Source organism: Polyodon spathula, unplaced genomic scaffold, assembly GCF_017654505.1.
Source record: "Polyodon spathula isolate WHYD16114869_AA unplaced genomic scaffold, ASM1765450v1 scaffolds_1609, whole genome shotgun sequence".
Taxonomy (NCBI): domain Eukaryota; kingdom Metazoa; phylum Chordata; class Actinopteri; order Acipenseriformes; family Polyodontidae; genus Polyodon; species Polyodon spathula.
Genome location: NW_024473086.1, coordinates 92,356 through 98,677, shown reverse-complemented (window position 1 = coordinate 98,677; position 6,322 = coordinate 92,356). Strand labels below are relative to the sequence as shown.

Below are 6,322 nucleotides of genomic sequence, written 5' to 3'. Positions count from 1 at the left end.
GAACAGCGCTGATCAGCACAGACACACACATACACACTGCAGAGAACAGCGCTGATCAGCACACACACACACACACTGCAGAGAACAGAACTGATCAGCACAGACACACACACTGCAGACACACACAACACACACACACACACACACACACACACACACACACACACACTGTACAGATCAGCACTGATCGTCACAGATTCTATTTAATACTTGCCAGAATCGAATCCACTTTAGTCTGTACATTCTTCCTGGTGAATAAAATAAGAACAATGAATTAATCACATAATCTCCTTCTGTGTTTACAGTGGTTTAAACTATCGCACACACTTTCACACTTGACTTAGTGGGTTAAGTCTTTCTTTCACTGGTTTTCAATTACAGTGGTTTACCCAGCATCAATGTTCTGTAAATGGGAAACCTGCAGGATGGCTTGCAAAATCATGCTGGATAAAACTGGACATTTTAGGGTTAGTAAAAACACTAAGCTGACGAGCATTTCTAAAAGCTTCATTCTTTTACAGCTCATTCATTCATTTTCATGCAGTTAACTGAGAACAAGAAGGACGGCAATAAGACTCCTATTGCATACCAGATTCATCCATTCCAGGTTTTACTATGAGCTTGATTAGCCACAGTGTTTAAGTAACAAGCTCATGTGTGTCTGGAATGAATGGATCAAACTGCTATGCAACTGGGAGTCTTATTTCCAGCCCTGAGCAAGGTATGAATACATCTATACAATTATTGCTCGCCTTTATTTTTTCATACCTACAATGAACTAAAAGCTGTTTGAGAAGGTGTTTGACGGCAGGCACTCGGCTGGCAGGTGCTTCAGTATCACAGATCCGTCACTGTGCTTTCAGACTCCTCATTGACAGTTCTATGGCAGGAGTCGCTAACCTTGGTCCCGCTCTGTAGGGTTTTATATTATACAGTTGTAAGTCATTCTGCTCTGTTGCTGGTTTTGTATTATATAGTTAAAGTAATTCTTAACACTAGCCATGTGTTCTCCAGGGTGGTCCTCACAGGTCTGTCACTTGTGAGGGCTTTCCTGGTAAAACATCAGCTGTCTGTACAGCCTTAGATCAGGAAGCACCTGCCAACAAAGCCTGTACTATCTCAACCCTGCGGCTAAATGTCTTGTGTGCTGCCCTGCCTGCTAACAGGGAGAGGCAGTTTGTACAGTTTACAAAATGCATGCTGGGGGTGCCAGCTGCACGTTTTAAAAGGGACAGCCCATTGAGAGATGAGAGTGCGCTGCTATACAGCCCATTGAGAGATGAGTGTGCTGCTATACAGCCCACTGAGAGATGAGTGTGCTGCTATACAGCCCATTGAGAGATGAGTGTGCTGCTATACAGCCCACTGAGAGATGAGTGCGCTGCTATACAGCCCATTGAGAGATGAGTGTGCTGCTATACAGCCCATTGAGAGATGAGTGTGCAGCTATACAGCCCACTGAGAGATGAGACTGTGCTGCTATACAGCCCATTGAGAGATGAGTGTGCTGCTATACAGCCCATTGAGAGATGAGTGTGCTGCTATACAGCCCATTGAGAGATGAGTGTGCTGCTATACAGCCCATTGAGAGATGAGTGTACAGCCCATTGAGAGATGAGTGTGCTGCTATACAGCCCATTGAGAGATGAGTGTGCTGCTATACAGCCCATTGAGAGATGAGTGAGAGATGAGTGTGCTGCTATACAGCCCATTGAGAGATGAGTGTGCTGCTATACAGCCCATTGAGAGATGACAGACTGTGCTGCTATACAGCCCATGTGCTGCTATACAGCCCATTGAGAGATGAGCTATACAGCCCATTGAGAGATGAGTGTGCTGCTATACAGCCCATTGAGAGATGAGTGTGCTGCTATACAGCCCATTGAGAGATGATACAGCCCATGAGAGATGATACAGCCCATGAGAGATGCTGTGCTATACAGCCCATTGAGAGATGAGTGTGCTGCTATACAGCCCATTGAGAGATGAGACTGTGCTGCTATACAGCCCATTGAGAGATGAGTGTGCTGCTATACAGCCCATTGAGAGATGAGTGTGCTGCTATACAGCCCATTGAGAGATGAGACTGTGCTGCTATACAGCCCATTGAGAGATGAGTGTGCTGCTATACAGCCCATTGAGAGATGCTGCTATACAGCCCATTGAGAGATACTGCTATACAGCCCATTGAGAGATGAGTGTGCTGCTATACAGCCCATTGAGAGATGAGTGTGCTGCTATACAGCCCATTGAGAGATGAGACTGTGCTGCTATACAGCCCATTGAGAGATGAGTGTGCTGCTATACAGCCCATTGAGAGATGAGTGTGCTGCTATACAGCCCATTGAGAGATGAGACTGTGCTGCTATACATTGAGAGATGAGTGTGCTGCTATACAGCCCATTGAGAGATGAGTGTGCTGCTATACAGCCCATTGAGAGATGAGTGTGCTGCTATACAGCCCATTGAGAGATACTGCTATACAGCCCATTGAGAGATACTGCTATACAGCCCATTGAGAGATGAGTGTGCTGCTATACAGCCCATTGAGAGATGAGTGCGCTGCTATACTGCCCACTGAGCGATGAGGGTGTTGCTATACAGCCCATTGAGAGGTGAGACTGTGCTGCTATACAGCCCATTGAGAGATGCTGCTATACAGCCAGTGAATGTGTTTGCCCCTTTTACTAAAGCCTGCTCTTACGAGATATTGCTCTTGAGTTTCTGCAGCAGTGTGTTGGGTTCCGTCTCCTCATCCTCCTCTGATGTAAGCACGACCCTTTTCGAGGTCACCAACCGGGGGCCGTCCTCCACCATGACATCAGCTGGTCGCTACGGAAACTAGTCTTCGCAGGGAGGGCCTTCCAGAGATTCTACAAAACATTTGGAAAACTTTTTAAAATTCAAAATCAGCAGCAGGGTTACTGCTCTCCTGAGAGGCACTATGCTACAAATTACACTTTTCCAGTTCATTGAAATGTTTAAAAAATTCAAATATCTGTTTAAACGGTCAATTAATATGGAAAGATTAAGGATCTCGTGATCTCGACGCAACACATTGAATCACTCCATGTCCCGAATGAGCCTCCGCAGAATGTATAGAAAGCTGCTGGTGTCTGGCGCAGTGTAAGGTTATAAAAAGCTTGGTTAAGAATGTTATTTGGAGTGTAGGCTGTTGATTGTTTGTATTTGTTCATTTTATTTTGGTTGCTGCACTTTTAATCCCCCCCCCGTTTGCAATCTGGTGATTATAGTAATACTAGAGAACATCACCAAAACCACCAACATATACTGTAAACACATCAGCTTATTTACACTGTAAACATACTGTAAACACATCAACTGTACGCTGTAAATATAGTGCAAACACGTCTGTTTATTTATTGAGACCCTAGCCGGAAAGCCAGGCTTTCACAGGACGGCGCTGACACGGTGAAGTGAAGCGCTCCCCTCGCCTCAGTCCCGCACTGAGCACAGCGGAACCGGCAGCTCAGTTGTACAGCTATGCTACTGTAATGCATAAGGCTTGACACTGGCAACTATAATAATAGCCATTTTAAAATAAAAGCAGCGCTGGGATTCAGCTTTTAACAGCAGTGTGGTGCGGGTTTTCCTTAATTTAACTCGTACAGCGATTTATCATTACAAACGATTGCAACTTTTTAAAATACTGGACAGTACCAAGCTCACATACTAAACCGTGTCACGCGTTTCGTTCAGTTTGTAAAGAATTAAATGTATTTCTGCAAGCGCCTGTCCTGTGTGAATGGGTGCGCATATCACCCAGTACACGCATAACAAACCAGTCAACATACTGGAAATATTTTACACCATTAACGTTACACACTGGGTCAGCCTTCTTGTATTCATTTGCAAACGTCAAATTGAATCAAATGGTTTTCAAATCTTAAAAAAAAAAGGACTGTTGCCTTTCTTAACAGTAATACGAAAGATATTGACATAGACCATTTTTGTATTTATTGCAAATAACTGTATTTTATATTCTTAAACAAAAAAAAAAACAAAGTGCCTTACTCACTCTAGCGACTACTGCAAAAATCCCCTTTCGCTTTTTTTATGATTGGATAGCTAAGGTAGTGTCTGCCTGGCTACGGAACAAACGCTAGCCCGATTGGTTGCATGTTCATGTTCTGCATGGATACCGACGCAGCTTTATTTCGATTGGCTAGATGCCTTTATTCTGCCAGAACCTTTATTGTGATTGGGTATTGCTCGCTGATCTGCCCCGTAACTAAGTCTTATGACAGCGGGTTTTTTTTTTTCCCCCGCATCTCTTGTTCTGCCTAGTAACAGAGGTTTAATGATAGGTTGTATTTACAGTTTCTTCTTCTGGTTTTGCCACTAGCGAAGTCACTGTACAGCACTTAAATTTAAAGACAAAGCTTTATTTTAAACTCGGCAGTGTACTTGCCCTGCATTGGTTGGTTATTTGTTAAGATCCCCCCCCCCCAAAAAAACAAACTCTATTCAACATACAGAATCACATTTTCCATTTCAATTCGAACGACAACCATTACCGAATGGGAAGAGCCTCTCTGACCACCAATCTCCGAGCAAATATACAAAAGCTGTCCTATCAGGGCCCTGCTGTGAGGGGTCCCGCCCACCTCCTGCTGAAGAGGGACGTCCTCTCAGTAGCACACCGCCATTTTCTCTCTCATCGCTCTGAGACAGGCCGTACATTGCTTTTGATTTTACGTACCGAATTTGGCAAATTTCTCGGATTTAGTCACAAATTAAAGATTAGTTCACGGTAAAATCGAGCTCAAGCGTGTCTAAAAGAGTGCCCTTGCTTTATTCTCGCGTCAGTTTTCTGACTAGAGCTGGTTTCGACCCCTCTGAAGAGATTAGCAAGTGTCCATTGCTGTTTTCACTACACGAGGCCTTGTGTAGTTGTTACATCGTGTGAGAGCTGTTGCGGTGCTGTAAGGAGACCCCGCGGGCTCGCGGCGTCGTCCTCTGTGCCTATTTAATCAGCTACAGCGACCCAAAAAAAAAAAACAGCTCCGGCCTAGCGCCCCTCTCAATCCTCGGGCTTTCCTAGCGCGGCTGCGCTTGCCCTCGACGACCACGCCAATTGAATCGGCTGCATACCCCGGCATCGACCACGTTTTTTCCCACCAATCGCGAGGTTGAGAAAACTGCGCTTACCAAGTAGCGATTAACTCGGCACCGGTGTAAACATCTTTGGCGCCGCCTACAGTTCAGCCCCGACTGTGCCTACCATCCGCACCGACCTTGGAACAGGTTCACCGGCGCCGACTGTCTCGGCATCGACAGTGCTTTTCTCTGCGTCGTTTCCGGCTCTGATTGATTCGGCACCGGCGAACCTCTTCGAGGCCGTCTTACAGCCCTGCTCCGACCGCGCTACATGTCGGCATCGAACCTCGGCGTCGATTGACTTGGTACCGACCTCCCGGCGCCGACTGCGCTCTATTCGACACCGATCCAGGTACCGATTGATTCGGTACCTGGGAATAGCTTCGAGGCCGTCTACTGCCCGGCACCGACATCGGCGCCGATCGATTCAGTACCAATCTCGTGGCACCGACCGTGTGCATCTCGACGTCGACCTCGGCTCCAACAGCGCTCGCCTCGACACCGATCCCGGCACCGACTGATTCGGCACCGGTAAACCAATTTTTTTTTTTTTAAAACGCGTCTGGAGGCTGCTCATTGAGCACAGCAGTTTAAAAAAAAAAAAAAAAAAAAACAAATGCAAACATGTCAGTGCAGTCGACTGGGTCTTCAGCTGGTTTCCACCAGTGTGACCACGGCTCAGCTAAGCTGCCCAGGCAGGACGAACATCGATCCTGCGCCAGGTGCCTAGGGCCAGATCACGCGGCCAAGGCACTGGCAGGTGAGCTGGACTGCTCTCCATGTCGGAAGTTTTAGAGGATAACTAAGCGATGGAGAGCAGCCCTATCCCCAGCAGAGTCTCTCCTCCAACCAGGGGAGAATGAGATCAGTGGGCCAAGAGCCTCCGCAGAGGTCATCCAGGACACCCCCTGCTACAGTGACCAGGGAGCTCTCACGCTCATCTGGGTCACCCTCCCCTACCCCACCACCTGTACAGAGGCGCAGACACCTCTCAAGGGAGGCGAGATGGTCACTGCCGAGGCGGTACCACTCGAGGGGACGCTCACCACGGGACAGGCAGTCGCCGCGCAGGCACTGCTTCCCTTCCCCAAGGGACAGATGGTTGCCGCTCAGGCATCGCTTCCCTTCCCTACGCAGGTGCAGACGTTCACCGTCACAGTCACATCGAAGGCGCCCAAGCTCGGCCGAGCGGCGCTTCGTG

The 6,322-nt window shown here is 47.4% G+C and overlaps 1 long non-coding RNA gene across 1 annotated transcript; it reads right to left on the bottom strand.

The window, feature by feature from the left end:
• Positions 1 to 209: 209 nt before the first annotated feature.
• LOC121309987 lies at positions 210 to 4,070 on the bottom strand. The gene is made up of 3 exons (XR_005948720.1): positions 4,040 to 4,070; positions 2,705 to 2,873; positions 210 to 248 (listed from the first exon to the last, which is right to left on the bottom strand). It is a non-coding gene; the product is annotated as an uncharacterized LOC121309987 (long non-coding RNA).
• Between the last annotated feature and the right edge of the window lie 2,252 nt (positions 4,071 to 6,322).